This window comes from Rattus norvegicus, chromosome 13 (assembly GCF_021556685.1).
Source record: "Rattus norvegicus strain SHRSP/BbbUtx chromosome 13, alternate assembly SHRSP_T2T, whole genome shotgun sequence".
NCBI classification, from domain to species: Eukaryota; Metazoa; Chordata; class Mammalia; order Rodentia; family Muridae; genus Rattus; species Rattus norvegicus.
Window position 1 is genome coordinate 102,644,171 of NC_141546.1, and position 27,409 is coordinate 102,671,579.

The window sequence follows — 27,409 nt, forward strand, 5'->3', positions numbered from 1 at the left end:
TGCATAAGAAAACCAATGTTTGACTACAAATATGAAATCTTAGGTAAAATTTCTAGTCACTTACTTGATTTTCCTTATACTCTGGTTGCCTATATCAGTGCCTAACATACTGAGACACAAGTACGATCATTCTTCAAAGGTCAATGAATATACATCAAGGTGGTGCTAGCCACATGTAGCTCTTTTCAGTTGTGTGCAAGCCCAGCAGGGGAATGACAGTGTTCATTTCTTCATTTGTTACATTGTCCTAACTGCATAATTTGGGAGCAACAGTGAAAAGTCAAGACATCTTCCTGTAGTTCCACCATTAATGGTGTTTCATTGATTAGGGAGTGGGTGACTGTCATTGAGCATGAATTTGCAGTAATTGAGATTAACAAACACAGTCTGAGTGAAAATGAATGAGGAGTTAAGCACAGCACCTCTCACTGGACACACTCCTCAACCACCGAACATTTGCTTAAATACAGTAGCTTATATTAGACACGGGACCTGGTCGCTCACTTCACTTCTTTGCTTACTATTCGTTTTCGACAATGTGTGATCATTTCAGAGACGATAAAGCAAGCTGTTAAGAGTCATATAAATGACCATTTTGTTTTTCATCATTTATTTACTTAAGTGTTTATGTTTGAGAACGAGTGTCACTTTGCAGTCCTGGCTGGCCTAGGACTCGCTGTGTCATCCAGGCTCACCTTGGATTCACAGATATGCACCTCATGAGTGTTAGGATTAAAGATCTATGCCACCATAACCAGCACTTGCTTATACTTACGTTTATACTGTGTTTTCTTAAGGCTTTATTTTTGTGTGTGTGTGTGTGTGTGTGTATGTGTGTGTGTTTTGACTGAATGAACTTTTGAATGTGTAGTGTGTGTGTGTGTGTGTGTGTGTGTGTGTGTGCGAGCGTGCACACGCATGCATGCATGTTTGTGCACACATGTAAGACCAGGTGCCCATAAAGCACAGGGAAGGAGGTTCATACCCTCCCCCCCGCTGGGGCTGTAGTTACTAGCAGTTGTCAACTGCCTGATGTGGCTGCCAGGAACCAGCTCCTGTCTCTGTGAAAGCAGTACTCTTTCTTGTTCACTAGCTGCCTCTCCAGCACCAATATTTATATTTGGGACAGGATGTTATAGAGTTCACACTAGACAAACTCGCTATGTAGCCAAGAATATCCTTGAATTCCTATTCCTCTTCTCTCTCTTCCCTGCATACCGAGATTACAGGCATGCAGTACCATGCTAAGGAAAGCAATTTGTTTTAAATGTTAAAGAGGTAATTGAAGTGTCCATGGGTAGTAAGCCATCTTTGCTCTATTACTCTTAAAAAAGGTATCAACTCTGTCTTTGAGTCCATGACAGCTATCTCGGTGCCTAGATAGCAATCTACTAGGTGTTGAGATCAGTTGTTCTGAACCAGAGAATTCCAAAGAAAATAAATTTTTAGCCAACTAATTTAAAGCTGCATTCTTCTGTGTTAGTAGGCTTTGGGCATCAGCCTCACGCTCAGCCCAGCATAGCATTTTACCTGCCAGCTATTCCTGACAGCCTATTATACAGTTCCTACAGCTGCTGTGTGTAACTGTGTAAAGTCAAGCAGCATTTTTGAATATGTTCGCCTGCTCTCACAGGTAAAGGAATCAATTTCATAGGTGTCTATCTTTCTTCTTTTTTTCAGCTCTAAGCACTGACATTGAGTTGTTCTAGGTGTTAACGACAGAGCATCATGGTGGGATTTTTTTTTATCTCGTTTATTCCTTCCAAAGCAGCTTTTATGTTGATGACACGGGGTTTCATACGAATCTAAAAGTCCGTGTTGTCTCTAAGCATAGAGTGCCCCTAAATCCTCTACCAAACTGACTAATGTGGCTGGCTCCATTGGCCATTCGGTTTTCTGCTTTTATCTGTAAAATGGCATTTCTTTTTTTTTTTTGCTCCTCTTTGCTGCCGGAGACATTGCTATTTCTACCCTTGTTAATTAATAAATAGTGTTTTCTAAATCTGAAATCCTAAACCTCCAGTCATTCTAGCTGTAATTATTAGAAACAGTTATCAAAGATTCTGTATGTAAATTTACCCTCACATCAGAGTATTGTATTCCTTTGGTTTCTTCCACAATGAATAGAAAAATATGAGAGGAATTTTCAAAACCTTTATATTCTGCTTTCTTTCCTTTGATTTGGAAATTAATCTGAGTTTCTTTATATTTTAGTCACGGCAGTCTATTTTGAAAGACACGAGTTGTTTATGCATAGTGTTGAAAACAGCTTTCGGCTTTGATTGTCTCTCTCAGTGTTTCTGAGTCAAAACAACTCTCCATTAGGATTTCCTGGCAGGCTGGAAACACAACACAGAGCAAATATCCTAGGAGCAACACGAAAGATCCAATTGCCTGATTCATTATAACACAAATATTGTAATCAATCATAATCTTCAGTGTTCCATAAATTCACAGTTCTGTGAAAGGGATAAGAAAAGAGAATTAAGCTATCAATGTGCTCACTACAAAAGGAGAAGGTATTTCCTGATTATCATCATTCAGAATTAGTCAGACATATACATGGTAATCATTCATATTTATTCAATAAAATTAAAATCAACACAAACCCCACAAAAGATAGCCTTTATTTTTCATTTCTCTAAAACACGAAACAAAATAGAGTTAGGTTCTAGTTTAGTCCCTTCTCCAGTTGATGATATAATGGGTTTGGGGAGCATAAATATGGAAATAAATATAGCGTTCCATTTCCCTGCTTAAGGTCAATGTTCTCTCCTCTGTCAGAAGGTGGATTAGAGCCATCAGCAATCATGGCAAGGGAACTATGTCTGAGTATCCCAGCTTCTTGAGCCTACACACACACTTGGTGCAGCCTCCTCATCTGGAGTTAGGTCGTGAACTCATCCCTGATAACTTTCCCCTGTCATTTTATATAAAATCACATATCCCTGTAGATGGATGGAATTTAGGACTCTCCATTGGTTAAGATTTCAGAGAGTAGCAGAGCTTGTTCTGCCATAAGTGGGTCTGTGAGTGTGTGGTGTTTCCCTGACCCCTGGTCCCGGGAACATACCAGTATTCTGTGATGAGTGACTTTTAATAGATTAGGAAAGTTTACATTGCATCACATTAGACAGAAGTTGTGAGTCTGGTTGAGATGAGTGTATGATTTCTATGATATTTTGCATGAAAATACTTATTCTAGAAAGAGAACTATTTTATACTCTTCAATAAACTTGGCATGCCCTCCCATCTCTTGATTGCATTTGTTTTGACCTTACACTCAACATTTGGGAAATTTTTACTATCAAAAGAGTGAATCCTTCTCCCCTAGGGAGAGAAACTACATTAAGCTTTTATCATCCTTTAGCTTTGTACTATGGCTCAGCCATCCTGCCCTTTCTGAACTGTAAGCACTTATGAGCAGGCTTCCATTATACATGAGAGCAGAGGTGGCCAGCAGTGCCATGTACGTCTGTATGGAACAAATTTCTAAGTGGAATACCATCATAAGAGGTATTGGGCTAGCAGAGGTTTGGACACTAAGGTCTCGTAATGCCACTGAGAGCTTGCTTGCCTCTATTTCTTCACCCAACAGAAGACAAAAGCTTAAGTCATATCTATTCTTCTCTTAATTCTAACCATGCAATGAATATAGTTACCTTGACAGCCAAGAAACACAGTGGGACAGGTACAGGTTCTCTCTACATGAAGGCCTTGGAGTAAAAGACAAGATTAGAAATGAGCTTGATCTTCAGTGACATTCCACATGAGCCAAGACCTTGATCTCCTAAAGCAACCCAATTTCACACACACCCACACACCCACAAAAGCCACAGGGGAGTTATTGAATACTTGGCACTATAAAGACTACAATATGTGTGCAATAGATGCAAAAATATGCTTGACATATTTATAATCTTCAATGGGTTTACGACATAAAAATAGCATCTGGGTAGGCAATTCTGGGCAAGCAAACTGTCTTAAGTATGCAAGGTAGCAGAAAGGAAGATTTATTTCTCTCCCTTGAAAAGGTAGTCTTCACGGTCAAGGGCCTTGAGAGACAAGTCAGATAATGCCTCTTCCCTCAAGCTAAAAGAAGATAAAAGGAACAGCACATAGAATAAGGCCAGCGTCTGCCATCTCATGTGACAGTGTGAGAAGCAGGGTGCACTAGGTTTATGGATGTGGGTTGTTGAACATGTGGAGTCACAACCCTGGGCTGAGTTCCACAGGTTAAAACCCTTTCAGCTTTGTAGTATCTTGTGGCTCTCTTGGCTTTACTGTGTGTAAAATGGGGCAATAGTAGCCACTGCCATGACTTCCTGATAGGGCTTCAAGGATTGAAGACATTGTACAGTAAGGCCCCTGAGGAACCCTTGACACAGTGACATAGACAACACAGCACTTTTGAGAGGCCCTGGTAAAGAGGGTAGAAATGAAATCTTCTATGAGGAATGGCAATGTTTGCAAGCACACGCAGGCCAAACAACGTACACTCCGAAGGGGCCAATCCTGGAGAAAAGTATCAAGGCGATGGGTCAAAGGGCAAATTTGGGAAATGTCAAACATTTCTTTCCAGAAAGCATTGTCATTTGTCTGTTCTTTGTGTTAAAATGTAGAAGATAATTTGAGAGCCTTTGTTGATGTTTTTAGTAGGAGAAGAGATTTCTACTTAATTTTCTTTCCAACAGGACTCAAGACAATTTTGTATCAATAGCAATGCAAGGAGCACCGCAGTGGCAAGGGAGACAGTTCAGTCCAGGAAAAGTGCATTCCATGTAAGCACCAAGGCCACGTTCGTTACCAAGACCCAAAGAAAAAGTCAGACACAACAATGGCAAGTGCCTACAACCTCAGTGGTGGGAAGGTAAAGACTGCTATATTCCTGGGCCTCGTCAGCCAGAAAGCCTAACCTAATCTGCAAACTTCAGGGCCTACTGATGGATCCTGTCTGAAAAATCACTCCAGGAAGACCTAGAGCTTCCATAGGTCTCTGCAGCACACACGATCCATCCACACATAGATATGTGAGCACCCACCACTTAAAAATTGTTTGTAAATAAACAATGATTTTGGAAGCTCAACCTCAAAATAGCACATTGAAATTCCAAACAGTCTAGAGTCAAGAAGAGACATGATGTTTCCAGTCATCCTTCATGCCTGTGTTAAAGGTGAAAAGAGTAGATCTCAATCCCGTACTTATCTGAAGTGATCAATAAGGTAGATGAGAGGTCACCAGCATTTGTAGATATTCAGTTAGTTTTTAACCAGTTAATATTTTCCCCCAGTAAAAGAGAAAATATAAAACTAGAACAAAATAGCAGTCTGAAAGAATCTGTCTCCATCCAATAGTATCTATCCTGTTCCTGTCCTGGTGGTCGTTCGTCTGGCCTGACCACTGGGCTATTCACATTCTTGGTCCAGAATCATCCTCATTAAACACCCGCATCATCCCCGGTATTCCCAGGGAATGAGATGAGTCCTCCTAAGCTGTATCTTCTGGGATGACAGCTACAGAAGGTTTAAAAGTACCCTGGTGTCAGAATCAGATGGTTTCCTTAGAGTACAGAAAACAGATCTGGGGGGACACATATTTCTTAATCATGCTTTTGTCAAGTGACCTATGCCCTATCACAGCTGCAAGAAAACGGAGCTGCAATCACCCTACAAATAAAATTAAAGCTTAATCAAAAACGCTGGGTAATGGATGATTTTGCTGAGATAGTGTTTAGTGAGGACTTTAAGATGATCACCCCGCACTCTTTGCTATGTGGGCTCACCAACTGCTTTTTCTTTCCTTTCTAAATCTCCTTTCTTACCTCTGGAGTGTGAAGTGATACATCACTTGAGAACTCTCCAGAATCGCCCTCTCTTATTTGATGAGCAGTGAGCCGCACAGATGGCTATTAGCACAGGCCTCTGTGCACATGCCAGCCATGGAGGTGGCCACATTGTCCTGAGAGCTTTCTCATGGAACAAATCAAATAAAGATTAGGGAAGAAAACGCCAGCCTGGCCACAGCTAACGAAGGAGATCCAATGACAGACATCTCAGTGGAGTTGAGGATGGGCTGCAGTCCACTGTGGTCTTTCCTTCCAAATTCCCTTTCAAGAACATGTCCAGAATGAGTGCCAAAGAGACTGATTTCAAATCCCTGTGTACTTCCCTTAAAGGAAGTATGTTCCTCTGTGTCCCAGAATCTGATCAGTGTTATAATAAGAGCACCTGGATCTACAGGCTGTCAAAATAACCAACTAAAGTGGCGTCAAGCTTCCCCTTGCTTTTGACCTCAACTAATTACAAAAATATGGACCACTTTGCTGTATATTATTAACACCGCTGTGATTTCACTGCTTCTCAGAGAGCTCACAGGAAGAATTTGGACAGAGAACCTAAATTTTTGAAATATTTTTATAGGTAGGTGTGTGTGTGTGTGTGTGTGTGTGTGTGCGCACGCGTGCGTGTGTGCACACACACATGCATATGTGCAGGTGCCCATGTAGACAGAGAAAGTCTCTGGGTGTCCTGTTCTATTACCTTCCAACTGTTCCCTTGAGGCAGAGTTTAGAGCCAGTAACCGTCAAATCTAGAAATATGCTTCCCAGTTCTGCCCCTCAACACTGGGCCATTAAGCATGCACATGGTCATAACCAGATTTTAAATTCGGTATTGAGACCTAAATTCAGGTTATAAGCCTACACAGCCAGGATTTTTGCCCACAAAGCCATGTCCCCAAGCCCTTGAAGTATTCCCTAACGTAAAATGGCCACTGCAGAAAGCAGCGTCTGCTGCTCTGAGGGGCTGAGGGGCGAGTTTGAACATGCACCTTTGTTTCTCTGCCATCGCATTTGTAAACACTGGCACAGGGAAAGCTATGCACTCAACCAGAGCCATCTTTTATCAGGCAAAGCTTATTCCAGCCCATGGGATCACCGTGAGTCGTATTTCCTAACATGCCACTATAATATTGTACTAGAAACTGAGGCTCCCTGACCAGGAACTGTTCCCACACATTGCACTGATGGAAAAATGCCCACAGCGAAGGCTTCAGCTGGGAGTAAAACTGGTAAATGAAAACTGAGCAAGATCACCAAGGATGAAGTTCATTATAAATAACATATCGTGATGATTTCTTCAGAAATAGAGAACTCTGTCCTATGACTTCGTTTAAAAAAATCATAGCTTGTATCTCACTTAAAAATATTACCTTTCTGCCCTGTTCCCTTTCATGGAATACAGAGCTAACAGAGAGATCACAAATACTGATCGCATATACATTCTCAGAAGAATATGCAACAAAGCCATGCTGCAAAGGTTATGAGCTGAGGAAAGACTTAGTCTCCTGACGTCAGGAAGTCTCCTTTCTAGAGCTCTCTAGAGCGTAGACATTTTTCCTGTCTTGTATGAATACATACATGTGTGTTGGCATGCGTGTGGAGGGGAGGCCAGAAGTCAACCTTGTATTTGCCTTCAGGAACCTTGTTTGGGAGCCAGAATCATTCACTAGTTTGAACCTCACCAATTAGCCTTAGCTGGATGGCCATGGGCCTCCAGCTTATGTGGCTGCTTCTGCCTCTCCAGGACTGGGATTGCATGGGCACCCACTTGGTTCAGCTTTTTGAAAGCTTGAGTTCTCGTGCTTGCAAAGCAAACACCTTTGCTGCTCTCTCCCCAGCCATTTTCAATCTTTACAGTGTATTCAGATTCCATCAAGGAGAAAGGCTTCAAAACACATTTTTTGAAGTTCAAATTCTAAATGTGCAAAGATTAACCTCCAGTGCTGAGATTTCTGAATGCCATTGGCAGTTACCCTTGAAGTTGGTAGACCCAGGCCACTCTTAGATGGACCCCACAGAATGCCAGACGGCTGACCGAGTAAGCCCCTCTAGAAGAGACTAGCCAGGTTCCGTGTCCCCACTGATAGGCATTTCAGCTAAGGTCACCCACACTGAGTCCTGGGAGACTCCCCCATGCCAGGTCTCTGGGACTTTTTAGATGCCCCCCACCAGGGAGAGGGGATGCCAGGGGCACCCCCTTAGAGGCAAAGGGGTTGGCGGGTGGGGGAAGAACTCTGTGAGAAGGGACTGGGAGGAGGGCCAACATTTGTGATGTAATAAAATAATTAGTAATAAAAAAGTAGAGACTAGCCAGTCCCTTACATTCCTCAGCTGAGAAAATGGAAGGCTGTAAGTTTATATGGACCCATGGATGAGTCTGTCTTAGAAATCAGGTACCCGCCACCTCTCACACACCCTACACACAGTTCTTCATCCTGGAACATGTTTTTCTGGACCCGTTATTCAAGAAAAAAATAATAGAAAGAAGTCCTCAGCTAGAGGTGACTCTGAGATTCAAACTCTTTGGAATATGGCGAATGGATGAGCAAGTCCCTCCCACTGAACGGTGCTCCTTAGGTGGGAGCATAGTCCTCTCCACCCAGCTCTTCAGAATTCCCCTAATTTTCATTATTTATGCACTCTATTTTCTCTTAGAAAGTTGTTTTGACATTCAGTTTTCAAAATGCAGATAGCGAGAAGCTAATTACATCCAAGACGAGCATGATAGGGACAGGAACAAAGGAAGGGTTTTGTGACAGTTCTGGGCAGCCAGAGACCCCCAACCACCACCCATTGTGACTTGGGTGTTAAATGATATTTAGCTGCCGTCCCAGGTGAGAAACTCGGTGACTGCTCTGTTTAAAGGGATGGCCATTTGGTGATTCCGAAGAAAACGAGGCACCTTGAAAAACATTGCCATCCCAGTTCCTGTGTTTCTTCAGCCCTTTCCAAACTGTAGCTGAAAATGCTCTGGGTCATTGGTGAACTAGGGCTAGCCATGGCACTCAGCTATTGCTTGGCACGTGGTTCATACCCCATACTCCAAAGGGAGAGGAATTAAATAGGGTAACTATTTAAACTAAATAGGGTAACTCAAAAATTTCAAGTTCTATATGAGCTGATCAGGTCACGGAAAAGCTTGAGAGGTATTCATCCTCCTCCAGGCAACAAAGAATATACACCAGGCTTAATAAGATGCTATTATGAATATTCAAACTTGTGGGTTATTTTTCTAGGTCTACGTTCTCTGTTAGGCTGGCAGAGGTTTCTACTTCTCACCTGGCGGGGCAGATGAAGGGGGCGTTTCTTCTGATCTTACAGTGTAGACAGAACCCTCCTTGAGCCAGCTGCCCTTAATTACACCAGGTTTTGGGTGTGTCCCTGCAAGAGAAGGTCATGGCGGCCACCATAACTAGGGAAATGGCATCAGGGGAGATACGCACTGCTCTGTCACAGTTGTGGCCTCCTCCTCTGAACAGCATTTGGCAGCTGTGTTGCTGAGTCTGTGTTTCTGCCTTAAAACGTGATGAAGGCTGAATTCTTTCTTACCTTCTTCTAATATCTCTCCTGGGACTTGAAGAGTTCTCAGGCTTTCTGGGTAGAATGGTCCTGCAGGGTGGTTTGGTTTGGTTTGGTTTTTTCTGAGCTTTGCCACTGCCTTGCTGTGTTTCTCTTTTGAGGTGATTCTTCTCCCACCTTTTCTGTGACATTTCTACTTTGACCTATTGTATTTCTCTGGCCCTATCCTTAGTTTCTTTTCCTTTTTAAAAATACATTCTTCTATTCCACATGTGCAGTGTCTAACCAATGCTCCTTCTCAGGCCTGCTGCACATTTCTGTGCGAGCATCCTGTCTGATGGCTTTCAGTACCCTGAGTGGTATCTGTGTGCCTGGTCCTCTTGGCAGCCTTTCTTGACAGAACCTAGTTGAGCCTTGTGTAGAGCTGTGGTCTCATCAATGCCAGTGAAGATTCTGGGGTCTGCGCTCCTCTGTAAGAAAGAGTGTCCATCGCTGCTCTGTGCGGACCACACACTTACAGCAAGAGGGAAACATGACTTTCTTAGATGCTCAACTTATAATCAGCTTGACGCCTTGCACTGGGTCCTTTCCTATTGCTGTGACATTGTGTCATGACCAGGGAACAAGAGATGGCATTGTGGCTAAATGGATAGACTACCCTTCTGAAGTACAATTCCCAGGACTGACTTCAGGGACTTCACAATTGTCTGTGACTCCAATTCTATGGACCCTGAATAGCATCTGTACCTATATGTATAGACAGAGTTCACACAGACATACACACAGTTCAACAAGAACAAAAGTTACCATGGCCAAGGGTAACTTAGACGTGAAAAGAGTTTATTTTTAGTTTGTCCATGATGGTGGGAAGGCAGAAGACATAGCAGCAGGCAGGGAAAGGATGGTGGTCTTGAGTGTGGGTTGTATCTTTTCCTCCTGATTTTCCATTAAAACAATGCTTCTGAGCCCTCTACTGTAATTCCTGGTCCTTCAAAATCAAACAAAAGAGTCACAGTAATGTCTCTTGCTCACGGAGAGGAAATGAAAGGAACCAGAGAAATAGAAGAATATGGAAGTAGAAACCATGGCACCTGGATAACCCACCAGTGTTTATTCACAGGGCAATGTTACAGATTCTCCATGTATTACAACTGCAGTTCCCAGAAGTGTTCAGGCAACTGACTGGATCCCAAGGTTAGCTGAATCTGTAGCTATCAGATATGACCATTGCCTGATCCATGCTTCGGTGGCTTTGTAGGACAGATACAAAGAGAACCAGTCCTATCTCTTCCCCCATTTCTGTATCACTCTTCGTTTCTCTCACCAGTCTTTGAGCCCTGCGTTCAACACTGTGTGACCACTGGCTCTCCAGGAGAGCAGACAGGTTCATTAAAAGTCTGTTTCTAGTAGCTGTGCTTCTCTAAGGCTGGATCCTCTCTGAACCTTGGCTTCATTATATACCTAAGAAACACGGTCTGTGATGGTTTGAAAGAGAAACAGCCTCTGTAGTCTCTACCACTCCAGTGCTTTGTCTCCAGTCAGGAATATTGGGGGGGAGGGTTCGTTTAGATGGTGCATCCATGTTGGAGAAAGTGTGTCACCGTAAGCAGGTTTGGGGAGTTTAAAGCTAAATGGCATTTCTAGTCTATCTCTCTATTTCATACCTGTAGTTTAAGGTGTGAGTTTCCCTAGAGAGAGAGTTATGGGTAGATGTGGGCACCCTGACATGGGTACTGGGAACCAAACTAAAGTCCCCTGGAAGAGTGCTTTATGGTTAGGGTCTCTAAAGAAACCAAACTGATAGAATGACTATATTTGGGATTGGCTTTAGAGTGGCTGTCAGGCTGGGTGGTCTGACTATCCCAACAATGGAAAGGTCAAGATACAATAGACCATCCTTGAGGCTGGATGTCTCAGCTGGTCTTCAGGATACACTTGAAGAAGCAGTGGTTGTATGAACTTGCCAGCAGCATGAGGGCAAGCAGGTGAAAAGCAAGAGCTTCTTTCTTCCACGCCTTTTATTTAGGTTGCCAGCAGAGGATGTGGTTCAGATTTAGAGAGTGTCTCCTAACCTCTGGGTCTTCACTTTAAAAATCTCTCGCAGGAGGACCAAGATACTTTGGCTTTAATTCCATATAGACAAATTGACAACTAAAAATAGCCATTTCAAGTGCTAAGTGCTCTTAGCTGTTGAGCCATCTGTCTGGCCTCTCACCTTTGGACTTTCGAGGTCTAGTGCAGACACACGTGGGCTTATACAAATCACACTCACTTACTGTTGCTCTTGTCTTTTAGGGCAGCTCTCTGTGATCAAGTAGTGTCCCTTCCCACTCTCTGTAGGTAACACCCATCTCCTGAATCCTTGCTACATTTTAAGTACCAGATTGACCACATGATTTAGAATGACTCTCTCCCTGAGCCTCTGGCTAGTAAAATGCTAGGTCCATTTCGCTTCCAGCTCTGATCTGCAACTCAAGACAAGTTTACTTACTCTGTGATACAAACACAGACTTTACAGAGGCCAACTGAATGTCATGGTTTTGTTCTTAAGAAAACCCTGGCCTTTTGTTGTGAGAGTTGTACTTGAGGTCTTTTTTGTGACAATTTCCTTGAGATGAATGTGCTTTTGCACAAAGCCCATTGGGGTCTTCAGAACCTTCCTGGAATGGATTCAGTACAGAAGTGTATTCAAATTAGGCCTAATGTTGAACAACATTGCCAGCAATATTGAGGACAGTTGACACATGAATGTAAAATTCTTATGAAATACAAAACCGTGCTGACTGAGGAGACAAAGCTGTTACATGGGACTGTTAGATAGCTTCAGGTTCCCCCATGGTCTAATTGATTGTTCGTTGGGCTCACTCAGCCAAAAGTAGAGAGAAACTTTGTATAGACATCATTAGTTTTTCTCCATTTAGAGATTAATCATGAAGAGCTCTGGCTCTTTAATTCTGTAATTTGTATATTTAATGGGCTGCTGCAGAATCTATGACAGTAATTAGCATAGCCTGAAAACTCATTAATACGCAACAACATGATTAATGCAACATTAATGCAAACATGACTGGAGTTATTTGGGTTATGTAGTAAGAAGATTAAAGCTAAAATGTCCTGTTTGTTTTACCAGTGGTGAGTGTTACAGGGAGGAAAAAAAAGGAAAATAAAAACAGGTATCAAATTAGAAAGGAAAAAAATGAGCAAAACTGTGAATCAAGGTGAGTTTCTTTTTTCAATTAGTTGTAAAATTAAGGACATAAATATGCTTTTTTACTTGTGTGGTTATTCATCCATGCCTTTATTATTATTAAAGGTGGGCTTACAGTCAGCCTTTTAGCTAAATCTAGTTAACCTTTTAGCAACTTTAAGCAATATTATTCTAACATTGAAAACACCTTTTAATTATAGTAATCTTTGACCAGTCCATAACACAATTCTGTTTTGAAACTAATGCACATTATTAGCTGTGCCACACGGGTGAAGAGTTTGTTCCTGATTATGCAAAAGTTACACATCATATCTGTCTCACACTGTAATCACCTTTGAAATAGATATTTATGTTTTATATGACATCACAATCAGACTCACATACCCTAATAAACTTATTCAATATTAATTGAAAAAACCTCAATATGCAGTCATGTTTTGGAAGATTGAACACAAAAGAATGCCCTGTTCTTCAGATCTTCTCATACATGTTATGGCATGCTGAAGGCCTTTTCCTCTTATTTACTATAATATGCTTTATATTAAAACTGTCTTCAGCTCTAAAGAACATACTTCCCATTCTTAGAATCAAGTATCAAATCATTTCTAATCTCTGAATCTAAATTTCCATCTTCAGGTCTAACATACATGGAAGAGTAAAGGATTATTTATCTGTGTTTTTATGTTTTGTTCTTAATTCTCAATCTACACTGGGACAATATTTGTCTTTTTTTTCCACTGAAAATATCAAGCACTGGTTCCTGCTGAGCCTCAAGGAAGAAAACTGAATCTGCTGAATCTGTCCTGGTGTTTATTCTTGGTGATGACCTTGCTCATTGCCATGTAAAAGAAAAACACTTTCTACCTTAGAGATCCAACCTAAGGATCTCAACCTAGGGATCTCAATAGACAGGCCCAAGTCGGTCACCCTGGGACCAAGTGTGTAGGTACAAGTACAAGGTGCTACCACGAGGAGGTGCTGTTAGCAGCTTGTGACAGGACTGTGGACCCAGTGGCTTCGCTATGGCTCTCAATCCTATTTTTTAAGACCCTCACTGAGTGAATGGAAATGTCAGGACTCCTGGAAGGTTGTCCCAAAGCCTGTATATAGAACATTCCAGCCAAGCCAAGTACTCCTTTCATCCTATGTGAAGTTAAAGTAGAAATTTAAAGCAGCCTATTCTGAATCCACACTGTTTTGGAAAACTGGTCCGTGTGTGTGTGTGTAGTCTGTAGAATATTTGACTGGCCAACTGATGCTTTTTGAGCTGAACAACTATATTCTTCAAAAAGGTGCCAGCTTTTAACTTATTTTAAAAAGGGAAGGCACTGAAACACAGATTAAAATGCACCATCGATAAAGCCGTTTGCTGCTCTTGTAGCCACTGTTGTGGTTTTAGTTGACTGGAAGCCTATTTAATGAGACCATTATCAAATTGAATAAATAGCTACATAGTGATCCCTGGGTTGTTTAGAGGTGGAATTTTGAGAGCTTCTCATATGAATAGGCTTTCTTTGGATAATTCATATGAGATCATCCTCGCTAGTGGAATGGAGCAGAATCTATTTGCCATAGAGTATCTCACGTGGTCCTTTAGTTCTGTGCATGGATGAAGGGGGCATACTTTCTGTGATGTGATCAGGTGGCTTAAAGAGTGGCTGGGGTGGGGGTAAGCAGGGTCATGTAGTCATGGGTGGGATCATAAGAAGTAGGTTTTCCCACGGTTGTGGATGGAAATCACATGGTAAGAGCATTTGCCGCACAGGTAAGAGTTCAAGCTTTCCCCTCCCCCAGTAAAAGGCTGGTTGTGGCTGAGTGTGTTCCTTTAACCTCAGTACTATGAGCAGAGGAGTGGGTTTTCTGGTCACTGGCCTCACAGTAAGCTTAGTGAGAGACCCTGTCTCCATGAATAAGGTAGAACAGGATACCAGAAATCCTCATCTGCTTCTGCAGTATGCCAAGGCATTGGCTCCTTCACACCTGAACACACCACTGCCACCACCTCCATCCCAAACACACTGAGACACATATTCACACACAAACACACATTCACACACAGACACACACAGGAATACACAGACACATACATGAACACAAGTGAACACGCATGGGCACACACACACACCATAGAGACACATGCACACTTACACATATACACACACCACTACCATCCACCTCCATCCCAAACACACTGAGACACACATTCACACACAAACACACACACAGGCACACACAGACACACACAGACACACACTCACACATACACACACACTACCACCACCATCCACCTCCATCCCAAACACACTGAGACACACATTCACACACAAGGACACATAGGCATACACAGACACACACAGGCATACACAGACAGATACATGAGCACAAATGAACACGCATGGGCACACACACACCACACAGACACACGCACACTCACACATACACACACACCACCACCATCTACCTCCATCCCAAATACACACAAACACCTACCCCTCACACAAGCACACACAGATACGCACGCGTGTGTGCACGCCATCACCACCACTAGCACAAAAACAAAGTACTCATAAAATGGATCTCTGTAGAATTTGGAGATTATAAATTGGTTTTGGTCTGGATTATAGAAAAGGGAGAAGATGATCATTAAAAATTGCCCCTCCAAATAAAAGCAAGTATCACCTCTAAGTTTTAAGCTTTAGGGGAGTCTGCACCTGCCCCTCCATTTGCATAGTGTCCTTAATGGTGAGCACCATTTGGAAGAGATGCCCGCCATGTATTTCATGAATAAAATAAAGTTTTCTTGCAATTTCACAACGGGCCTGAGGGACTCTGTGCTTGTGAGGGCTAACCTGAAAAGCAGCGGGTGCTAAGGGCTAATCCTCCGATATCCCAGAGAGCACTTGGAGAGAAATCCACCTCATTCTTGGAATTGAGCGGGAATTCGAGCCTCTTTAAAGGCTCTGCGCTGTATACAGAGTGAATGTAGAGCCACAATACAGACCTCTAAGAGACACTGAGCATAAGTGCACGCAGCAGAGATGTACACTGCTTACAGGGACCACATGGCTGTAAAGAACCCCACAGGTGACATCATACAATTACCTAAGTTTGACGATTTCTTATCTGTGTGCATTGACAGAACTTTGCTAGAGGAGGCGGCAAGGTACAGGGAAGTCAAATGCTTTGCTTCTCATTATATATCAACTCAATGCAGCAGTTAGTGTTTGAACATTTAAAAAACGTATTGGTTATTTCATTTATTTATACTTCAAATGTTATCCCCCTTCCCAGTTTCTGTTCTGAAACCCCCCTATACCCTCCCCTCCCTCTGCTTTTATGAGGCTGCTTCCCCACCCACTCTGTAACTCCCAACTCAACAGCCTTGCATTCCCCTACCATGGGGTATTGGGCCTTCACAAAACCAAGGGTCTTCCTCCCATTGATGCCAGATAGGGCCATCCTCTGCTACATATGCAGCTAGAGCCACAGGTCCCTCCATGCATATTATTTGGTTGGTTGGTTGTTCAGTCCCTGGGAGCTTTGGGGGTTGGGGGGTTCTGGTTGTTTGATATTGTTGTTCTTCCTATATGGTTACAAACATATGATCATCTTATTAGATGCTGAAAATGTTGACAAAATTCAACACCACTTCATGTTAGAAGTTTTGGAAAGATCAGGAATTCAAAGCCCATACCTAAACATAGTAAAAGCAACATACAGCAAACCAGTAGCCAACATCAAACTAAATGGAGAGAAACTTGAAGCAATCCCACTAAAATCAGGGACTAGGCAAGGCTGCCCACTCTCTCCCTATCTACTCAATATAGTACTCGAAGTTGTAGCCAGAGCAATTAGACAACAAAAGGAGGTCAAAAGGATGCAAATTGGAAAGGAAGAAGTCAAAATATCACTATTTGCAGATGACATGGTAATATACATAAGTGTCCTCAAAATTTTCATCAGAGAACTCCTTCAGCTGATAAACAACTTCAGCAATGTGGCTAGATATAAAATTAACTCAAACAAATGAATAGTTTTCCTTTATTCGAAGGATAAATGGGCTGAAAGAGAAATTAGGGAAATGACACCCTTCACAGTAGTCACAAATAGTATAAAGTAAATCGGTGTGACTCTAACAATGCAAGTGAAAGGAACTCAAGTCCCTGAAGAAAGAAATTGAAAAAAACCTCAGAAGATGGAAAGATCTCCCGTGCTCATGGATTGGCAGGATTAACATAGTAAAAATGACCATTTTACCAAAAGCAATCTACAGATTCAATGTAATCCCCATCAAAATTCCAACTTAATTCTTCACAGAAATAGAATATTTGAACATTTTAAGTAAGAAAATTTGGCTCTCCCATTCAACGGGATATGTGCATGTATGTCTGCATATTTGTGAGGGTCTTTACACCTTGCCCGTGTGTATAAATGCTATTTTCTTTCTTATTTTCTGTTTTTAAAACAGAGCCCCTCTCTGAACTTGGGTCTTTCTGTTTTGACTACACCGGGCGCCCCTAGGCTGCTCCAGTCTTTGATCAGTCCCCTCAGCCCTGGACCTGCAGGCATGCACTGCCTTACCTGGCTTTCGTGTAGATGCTGGGGACCCAACTCAAGTCCCCTTACATGGGCAACAAGTTCTTTACCAGTTAAGTCATCCCTCTCTCTTAGTCCTCTAGCATAGGGGGAAATCAATCCATTTTTCTAAAATGCTCTTGCTACCTGGAGGGTCCCCCTTGCAGGAGGACACTCAAGCGTTACCAGTCTCTGTTTACCTCTGACAAATATGGACTGAGATGGTCACAGTTCTAGTCATTTTATGGGGAGCAGCCAGCCTTTGGGTACCATCAGGGGCAGCTCCCCATCCTCTAGTTAGAAAGAGTATGCATGATAATGATTTCAGTACATGGGAAGTCATATCTGTGGTCATGTTCAACAGCAAGAAGCCCTTTTTACCTTCAGATGTTTTCTTGCTTCGTTTGAACAACTTTTAATTTGTCATACACCTAAACTGTAGCTTCTTTGTTTTACATTTCTCTACACTGAAAATCAGAATTCTTCCACAGGGTGGCCAAGCCTCTACTAGGAAAGGTATACAAATGTAATGCATATACCTCTCTTTATGCAAGGCCTGAGTAGTTGGGTTCCCACAAGACAAGGACCTATGGGGACATTCATGTAGAATCTTCTGGCTTTTCCCAAGGGAACACTTGGTTCAATTTTGCCTTGTGTTTTTATTCTTGGCTTTACTATTGGAAGTCTTTCATTTTGTCTATGACAGTCTTTCCACAGAATGAGAAAAAGAAAGCTCCGGCTGTGACTCATTCTTGTTTGTCTCTGAGGATCATGGGCGCAGAACAGATCACTACTCCTCTGTTTGTTAATAATGATGATGTGCTTGAGTCAACACAAGGGCCTGGTCTGAGTTGATCAGCTAATCTGGATGTTCTCTCCCATTGGGAGCTTAGTTATGACAATAATTTCCCCCACCAACCTGTTCCAAACAATAGTTAGGTGATAATCAAAAAGTTAGAAAGGTCCGGCTGGCTCATTGGTTCTAAGTGTTAAGAGGGACATTCAGAGTTGAGTCAAGCAAGGATGAGAAACTGACTCAGGCTGCTAATTTGATAAGAGTTCTGGGCATTGGAAGAATTTTATCTCCTGATTAATACATCGTTAGTTTTTTTTCAAATATTTAATAATGGTTCTTAAAAGCTTTAACCTCCCTTTTAGCCCACCACCCACCAGAGGTACTGGGAAAGAAAGAATATAGGGGGTGAGGGGAGGAAGTGGACCTGTTTAGAAAGGTTCTTTGGAGCAACTCCCATCTGTATTGTCTGAAAACCTGTAGTTCAGTTCACAGGTAAGCAGGCAGCAGGAGCTCGATCCACTTGCAGGAGCTCGATCCACTCACAAACGCTTCACGGATACACCAGCAGTTCAGTTCGGTAGAGTTGGGAAAGCAACAGCTATGGCATGACATAGCAGAGACAGCCAGGCCTCAGCCTCGGCTTGAGTCAGCAGGAGGGACCAATAGGAACACCAGGAGAAGTTCTCCGCTGTGCCTTTCTCTAGAAAGTGAAGATCAGCGAAGACTCAAAACCCATAAGCCTTGTACAGCTAGTTGTACCAGCAAGCCAAGCTCTGTCTCCATCACTCCATTGAGTCATATTTATACCCTCCAAACGCCATGCCTTGCCTCAGCACCTGTATTCCATCAGCCCAAGTTCTCAGAGTGCTGACAAATGCAGCCCTAGTATGCACTGTGAGGCAGGCCAACACATGAGTGTTGTTAACAAAGACTCCGTTATCACGTGACTTTTCATATGCTTGCTTTAGCAGAATATCCTCTCTCCTGTCCTCCTGTGTCTCCTTCAGTGAAACATTCCTTCACGAGTCTGCCTCAGTGTTTCACCTGTGTCCACTTCAGGAAAACACTCCTTCACACATTTGCCTCAGCAAAACAGCGTCCAACACCACTGACTCTCCAAAGAACCCTTAAGTTTCCACTTAAGATTAGGATTTAGGAAGAGACTGGGTGCCAGCAATTAAATCAGGATTTCCTGTGTATACAGCATATCACCTCTCTATACTGTAACCGCAATTGGTACTAAACACTGTCACTTGGTTATGTACCAATATGCTGGGTACAGTGTGCACACTATTGTTAAATATAGGAAGTTCTTAAAAAAGATTGTACATGAGAAAATGAGATAATGAATGTAAAACCTTTTTGGCTGTGAAGAAACAGATTGTAAATAAAAGTGTCCTGAGCTGTCTCAGTGCCAGACTGTGAGCTGTTCTTCTTGTCCCCAGTCTTCTGCCAATTCTACACATTCTTCTTCAGGCTTTGAATCCTGCTGGGGCTGGACTACGGCAATATCCCTTATCAACCATCCCCTTGCCTTCAAAATGTCATGTTTCCTTCTGAAGAAGTTCTGAGTGCATAGAAAGCTGGCAGTAGTTAGGAGACAGAATGATTGTACATCTTCACTCCATTTCTGGGTCTTACTTCCAAAGGAGTCAGAAGTGGCTTCACATTCATTTGGCTGCATGAGATCCTGTCATGTGGCTGCAGGGGCCTTTGATGGGAAGGTTTTAAGGGTGAGTTTCATCCTGCTCCCTCTCAGTGCATGTTAATTTATTTTTCGGATTGCCATAAAAGCTACTGAAATCATTCCATGCATAGGTCCCTTGGCCACTGTACTGGTGAAATGGAAATTTCTGGTTTCTGTGGAGACTCAGTTGTGCCAATGTTTTTCAAAAGGCTGTCCTCTGGGAGGATGTTTTGCTGAGGCAGACACTTGAGAGGACACAGTGTTTGGAAAGAGTATAAGTAGAACCCAACAGGCTGTCTTGCATTAGTTCACCTTGCGATGCTTCACTGGTCTTTGCTGGTGACATTCTTGACATTGGTCTGCCTTGCAACACTGTGGTCTTCATTGATCTTCATTGTAATGACTTCATAGAGAAAAATGGACCAAAGAACTTCTCGTGGCTGCTTCTTGCCTCTTCCACAGACTTGTGCCAATTTGGTGGGGCCTTAAGGTTTCTTTTGGATCTAGTTGCTGCTACTAATTCATATTTGTTTTTTGTTTATTGGACTGGGCCGCCGCTACTGTTTTGTGTTTGATGTTTTAGACTGAATTGCTGATACCATGACAACAAAGATTGGAATCATCCCCAAAGAATTACTTCTAAACAGATCTACATTCTCCTAGTCCTATTAACCATCCTTCTCCCCTACCTTTGATCTGTGGCCTAGAAGGAAGATTGAAGCATTTAAGAACCCTTCTTAAAGTAGGTTTTAAAAAATATCTAAGCCTACATAGTACAGCTGCAAGTTGGTGGAATTGGATTAATCTTTGACAATGCTTGTTTTGATAACATGAATAGGAGACATTGCTCCATATTTGATATATTTATTATGTTGGCAAATAATTCTTGAATTCCTACTTATCTGGCATGAATGTATATATTTAAAATTATGAAAAATGTATGTTTCTTTCTGCATAGTTTTGTGCATATATACACATGGGTATTCACTGAGCTAGAAAACAATAATAGAACTGATAAACTTTGGAGATCTGTGTCAAAGTTGTCGGCTCCTTGCCGACAATAAAAATCCCATCGTACTTAAAGATGGTTTTGTAGCTGAAACTTTTCTTTAATCTGGGCATAAACACTACTTTTGCTAGAGTCACTTGTTAAAATATTAATAGTAAACAATTAAGGCAGATACATCAAGGAACAAAATGTATGCTGGAGAGTCGATTGCTTGTCCCAGAAAACCAGGAGGTATACTGGATGGATTACAATTCACCATTCAATTGAATTGTGTCCAAGTTAAACAGCACTGTGTATTGAATGTTAAACACCCCCACAAGCTCATGTGTTTGAACACATGGTCCCCAAATAGTGGAGTTGCTTTGAAAGGTTGTAGAACCATGATTAAGTGGAGCCCTGTGGAAAGAAGTACATCACTGGGGTGGGTCTTCATGTTTTCCCCCACTACACTTGTAGCCTACTTCCTACTTCCTGACTGGGGATGAACTGTAGCCAGCCACCTTCCTGTTATCATGCCTTCCCTACCACAATACAATGTAGTTCTTCAAACTGTAAGTGAACTATTCTTCCGTAAGTAGTGTCTTGTCAGGCATTTGATCACAACAATAGGAAAAATAACAAATCCCATCAGTTGGCTCATGTTTAAATTACCACAACCACAATCTTCAACACAACAGATTCCCAAAAGAATTTATAAGTGGAGTCTGTTGCATAACAAATGAAGCAGGTGTACCTATTAAGATGATTTAAATTGGGGATAATGTGTCATCTATGCAAGGCTGGTTGAAAGTCTATAACTGTAAGATCTTGGCAAAAGCATTCTAATTATAAGTGTGATGCTTTAAATAATACAGCCAAGTCTCATGATATCTTGACTTTATAGGAACTGCCTAGAAATCTTGGGAAAGTAATCTGGAGAGGAAGAAATTGAGATTTATCTGTATTGATACAGACACTTTTCTGTCAATATATAATCCAAATGTAGATGAATGTTTACGTATTAGGATATATGTACCTATTTGGATGTATGAGTAGATATGTAACATGCACAGATAGCAATCACTCTCTCTTTATATATCTATTCAACTGTAATGTGACTTTATCTAAGATTCCATCACATCGCTTATAGTTTTTCAATTATAATTAGGCTAACATTGTTAGGCTCAATCATCTGAACTATTTTCCCTGGTTCTTGGTGGTGTTTTAGAGATTTGAGGTTCTTGGTTGCAATCATGTGTGCACTGGTGACTGTCAGGGCAGGGGATCCCCTGTTCTTAAGTTTGTCCTAAAAGGCTTCTTGTTCTTTAGACATGCCAAACTGGTCTTTCTCTTAACCATAACTTTCCTAAAGGGGTAATGTTCATTACAGTCAGGTTTTGTTCTTCCTCAACTTCCCAAAACAGCAACTCAAGAAACAGACATTGAAGGAAGGAAGAAAGTGGAAAATGTTATGTAATACAACAACAGTGGTTGACAAGGTCAGCCATTATCATCCCACCTACTGCGTCAGAAACTACATCAGTTTTTCCCAAGTCTTTAACAATGAGTCTGGTTTCTCATTTTCACTGTTGGTGTTGTTCCAGAGAAAATGGAACTGAAATACAGTGTTTGAAGAAGAGGAGAAAAACTTACCAGACTCTTTCAGAAAGTACACATGTATCTCAAAGGGAGAATGTCTTAGTTGGGGTTTTACTGCTGTGAACGGACACCATGACCAAGGCAACTCTTATAAGGACAACATTTAATTGGGGCTGGCTTACAGGTTCAGAGGTTCAGTCCAGTATCATCAAGGCAGGAACATGGCAGCATCCAGGCAGGCATGGGGCAGGAGGAGCTGAGAGTTCTACATCTTCATCTGCAGGCTGCTAGTGGAAGACTGGCTTCCAGGCAGCTAGAGTGAGGGTCTTAAGCCTACCCTCACAGTGACACACCTACTCCAACAGGGCCATACCTTCTAATAGTGCCACTCCCTGGGCTGAGCAGATACAAACCATCACAGAGAATCACAAAACCCTATTCTAATTGCATGTTTACAGTGAAATAATTTCAATATATGCTCAAATAAATATTTTCATTCAGTTTAGCAATACCATATCTGATCTTTAACATATAAGTTTTTGTTTATGGAAAGAAAAACAAGTTATTTTAATGTTATGTTAATACAAAAAGTGAATGAGTTAAGATAAAATTATGAGTCAGCCTTGGCCATTCAGTTCAACGCATCCTTATTGAGAAGCTGAGTTCTTTTACACTGAGGAATTGAGAGGAAGAACAAATTATCATATATAAGAAATATTATGAGACAAAAATGTTCCACTTCTATAAAGCTGTGTCTGTGGAACAGAATCCAAGCACAGAGACTGACTCAGAACAAAGGGTTAGCATGCTAAAAATAGACTTTTCTCCAAGATTAAACATTTATTTGGCAAATATTTTGAGGACTCTGTTTTGTGCCAGCCACTGTTCCAGGTGTTAAAGATGCAGAAGTAAATAAAGCAAAGTTCCTCCAGTGTCGGGTGCTTTCTGAGGACATTTTATAACAGTCAGAAGAAAACAATAATCTGGCTAAAACACCAGCTGACTAAATAAATAAAGTGTTAAGTGGCTATAGTCTGTAACAGACAAGGAGATCAAATCCTTTGTATAGAAGGAATACTTAAAAATCAACAATAAAAACAAGACCGTCTTTGTGCTGGCCACATGGGCTTCTATATTTGGATGCTTGGTTATCAGGAAGTGGGCTACTTAGGATGAATAAGAGGTGTGGCCTTATTGGAGGAAGTATGTCACAGGGGGCTGGGGGGGGCAGGCTTTGAGGTCTCAGAAGCGCAGGATTTTCCCCGTGACTCTTCCTCTCTTCCTACTGCCTGGGATCTCATTGTAGAACTCTTAGTTACCAAGTCTGCTTGTGTGCCACCATGTTCCCTCCCAGGATGATAATGAACTAAACGTCTGAAACTGTAATTAAATGTTTTCCTTTATAAGAGTTGCCGTGGTTTCTCTTCACAGCAGCAGGAAATTGACTAAGATACCATGTATCTCAAAATACAATGAAGCTTTATCCCGTTGAGGAGCCTTTCTGTGAGAGAAGCCCAAATTCAGCATTCATTCTAGACATGCAAATCACAAAGCAGAATCAGATTCTATTACCTAATCCATCTGATCCTCACTGGTCTCTCCCGGAAAGGCCAAGGCTGGAGTTCTACTAGCGTTCGAACTGCTGAGGCTGACAGTGGTTATAAAACGATGAAATACGAGTAAGAAGCGAAGCAATTTGAGAAGTCTCTTGTTGTGAACTAAGAAATGAATTGGTGGTTACCTTTTAAGGGGTGACGACATGGAGGGGGAGTAAAGAATGAGGAAGGCAAAGCCTTGGCCAGAGATGGAGAAGGGGAAGGAAGAGGGCTGGGATCACAGTGGTTAGAGCAGTATGGGGCAACAGGATGTCTGAAAAAAACAAGTAAAGTGTGAGATGGTAAACTGCATGTCTCTGGAAAATAACAGTTACAATTCCGTGAGCCAGATAAACTGGAGAAAGAAAGGATATATATAACAGAAAGTGAGAAACACAATGTAGCCTAGAGAGTAAGGCAAGGAGGCTGGGCCAGCAGGAGGAGAAGGCAGGGGTAGGACTGGAATATTTTGTCAATATCCAATATATATATGTTATATATATATTTTAGATGTGTGCTGTGTGTTTATGCAATGTGTGAGTATGAATATGCATGTGTGTATGTGTGCAAGTGTTAATGCACATGTATGCTGTGTAAGTGTGAATGTGTGTGCATGTGAATGATAGGCACACACACAAAACAATGGAAGCCAGTTGGGAGAGTGGTGCTACAACCGGGACAAAGGGATAACACACACCATGCCACTGGACAAAGAAATTCATACACAATTTCAAAAAAATCAACATATTGATGGCTAGTACATCTGAATTTTTGTTGTCACTGATAATATAAAAATTAGACAAAAACGACCTCAAATTACCATGTTCTGAAGTAATCCATTTCAGAGTATGGGTGCAACAGAGATTCAAAGCAAAAAGCATGTGTGAGTGTAAAACTTTCTTTCTCTGCAGCTACTGTAGGATTTAAACTTACAAAAGGATTCCACATTTGCTGTTGGTTAGATTTTCTACTGTCGTATACAGAAAAGCGGGAAAATGAACATGGTGTAGATTGTTTCTGCACAACAGCTCTTGACATTCAGTACTCAAATAGGAAAGACGTATACTTGGCTTCCAGAAGCTCAGGTTCAGGTCCTCCGCAAGTCTCAGAAAAAATCTTCATTTCTGACTTCTCAAATCATAGATGCCACTCTTGCCTGGCTCTAGATTTGTACAAGTGGGTTCTTTCGGATATTCTCTCCTTCATGCTGACTTCATGCAGCTTCACGCTGCATACTTTGCACAATAGTATTAGCCAACACTTTGGTTGGTGAGGTCATGGACCCCTGAGGAGAACCTGGTGTTGTCACTCTCCTTTAGCAATATGATTCTCAACTACATTCTAAACACCTGTCCTGTATCCACAGATAAGTGAACTGTTAGCCCTTATCAGAGCTAGAACTTACACTCCATCCACTTGTTCATGAATTTGACATTTGTCTAGTCTTATAATACTGTTTAATTTCATATATTTCTTGCTTGTTATAGTATATATAATATAGTATTAACATATTATTAATACAGTATATATTCATCCAATCAAATATATCTGCGTATACATAATCACGGCCATATTTGCTGACACTTGTCCCACTAGCCCAAAGCACTGACCACTGAAATTTTGTTCCTTAAAATTTATTTCCCAAATGAATATGTAAACTTAGAGACAACACAAGCACTCTATTATTTCTCTTCTCTAGATAGTGATGTTGAAGCTTAGCTCATTTCTTCTCTGTCTTGCCTTGAAGCAGTGCAGATCTCCATTCTATGGAGTGGAAAGCCGCTATTCACTCTGCTGCCTGTTTGAGTCAGAACTGTAGCTTCACAGTGTCTAGAGTAGAGCTTTCGGGATGCTTGTCTGGGGATGACCCACAAGCTTTCTTCCTCTTGAACCAGAGATGGAAACACGTTTGTGAGGTAGAGGGCAGGGAGGGGAGGGGATGCTCTGAAACACAACTGTAATCAAACCCTCTGCCCTCACACAGGATTTCATATCTGCGTTCATTCCTTTGGTCAATGAAAGTCATGTGACTGAGCCTGAGTCAGCACTTGGAATCTGTAGATAAGTGACTTCCACTGGGGGAAAGAGGATGTTAATTATCTTGAATAATTGTGCATTTAACCATTCTATCTCATTGTAAATTCAATAACGTTTTCTTTATTTCACACATCCATCAAACTGTTATTATGTTTATATTTACATATATTTATTTGTGAGTTTAGCTCATTTAAATAATTGACTACACGAAGTAAGCATTCGACTCAAAGGCTAAGATTCGTCTATCTGTGTCGTCATAGTAACCTAACTATTATGAACATGCTTGATAGAATTGTAAGTTTTCAGTTTCCTCCTAGAGTCCAGGAGAAAGAGAATCATTTTCTATTCATCTTGATAACATGGATAAAAGAGATGTCAAGACTGAGAGAGATGTGGCTGACAACGTCAAATCAAGATGCCCTTCCTTGCCTCACATGTTTTACTTCATGTGAGAAACTTACCTCTCCATACAGACTTACCTACTTGTTGGTCTAAAACACATTTCTTTGTTCTAGAAGGCTTGCACATTTATTGTTTTGGGGGACAGTCATTTGTACAGTCTTTGAATGCTGTGTAATAATTAAAATATTCCAAAATGCATCTTAACTATTTAAATATTTCCATAATCCTTGAGTATTATTTTTCTTTCACCAAATTTCTCAAGTCGCAGTCAACAGTAATATACTGAGATGGAAGGACTGCTCCTCTCTTTCCTCCCTCACACTCTGGCTTCTATTGTCTCCTGGTACTCTGGAGATGCCATTCTGCCCTTTAGTAGAGAGCCAGTGCCACCTTCCTTTCTTGAATTACAGCTATTTTTATTCAATGCCCTTGAGCTATCTAGCTTGAATTTTCACCATAGTAGTATTTGAGAGGAAAGAGAAGATCAAAAACTGCTGGTCAGGCTGAACCTCTCATCTACCTTCTCCTCACCTAAAATCTCAATATAGTTATGAGATACACTTGTGCACGTTGTTAAGTAATGGAATAGGAGGGTGGACCAGATGATGATATGGCCGAGTCAGTTCAAGTTCAGTACCTGTCAGCTTGATACAAGCCTTGTCAATGGCCAGTGGACATTATCTAGAGATGGTAGACAAGATTACTTTGATAGTTAATAGATGTCAGAAGGCCCAGCTCACTGTGGGTGGCACCAATCCCTGCTATAGAACGGTGCTAATCACCAATGACCTTAGGGGTAAGCCAGCAAGCAGCTAGCTCCTTCATCATTTCTGCTCTAAACCCCTGCTCCTGCTTGAGTTTCTACCTTGACTTCCCTCAGTGATGGATTAAAACATGTAAATTCAAACAAATGTCCTCTAAATCGCTTTTGGCCTTGGTCTTTAGTGTTTGTCATAGCAACAGAATGAAGCTAACCCCACCCTATGGAGGTCCTTCAGTTATTAGCCCAGCCCAAAGGGAGAACTTTCGAGTGTTTATAATCCTGGCCTATTGTGCATTACTGCTCGAGTCAGAATCCATCCATCATTTATTTGTTTTTTTGTTTTCGGAGCTGAGGACCGAACCCAGGGCCTTGTGCTTGCTAGGCAAGCGCTCTACCACTG

At 41.6% G+C, this 27,409-nt stretch overlaps 1 protein-coding gene across 1 annotated transcript in view; it reads left to right on the forward strand.

The window, feature by feature from the left end:
• The window catches only part of Ush2a (usherin), a 666,484-nt gene that overhangs the window by 214,155 nt on the left and 424,920 nt on the right, over window positions 1-27,409 (forward strand). The window lies entirely within an intron of this gene.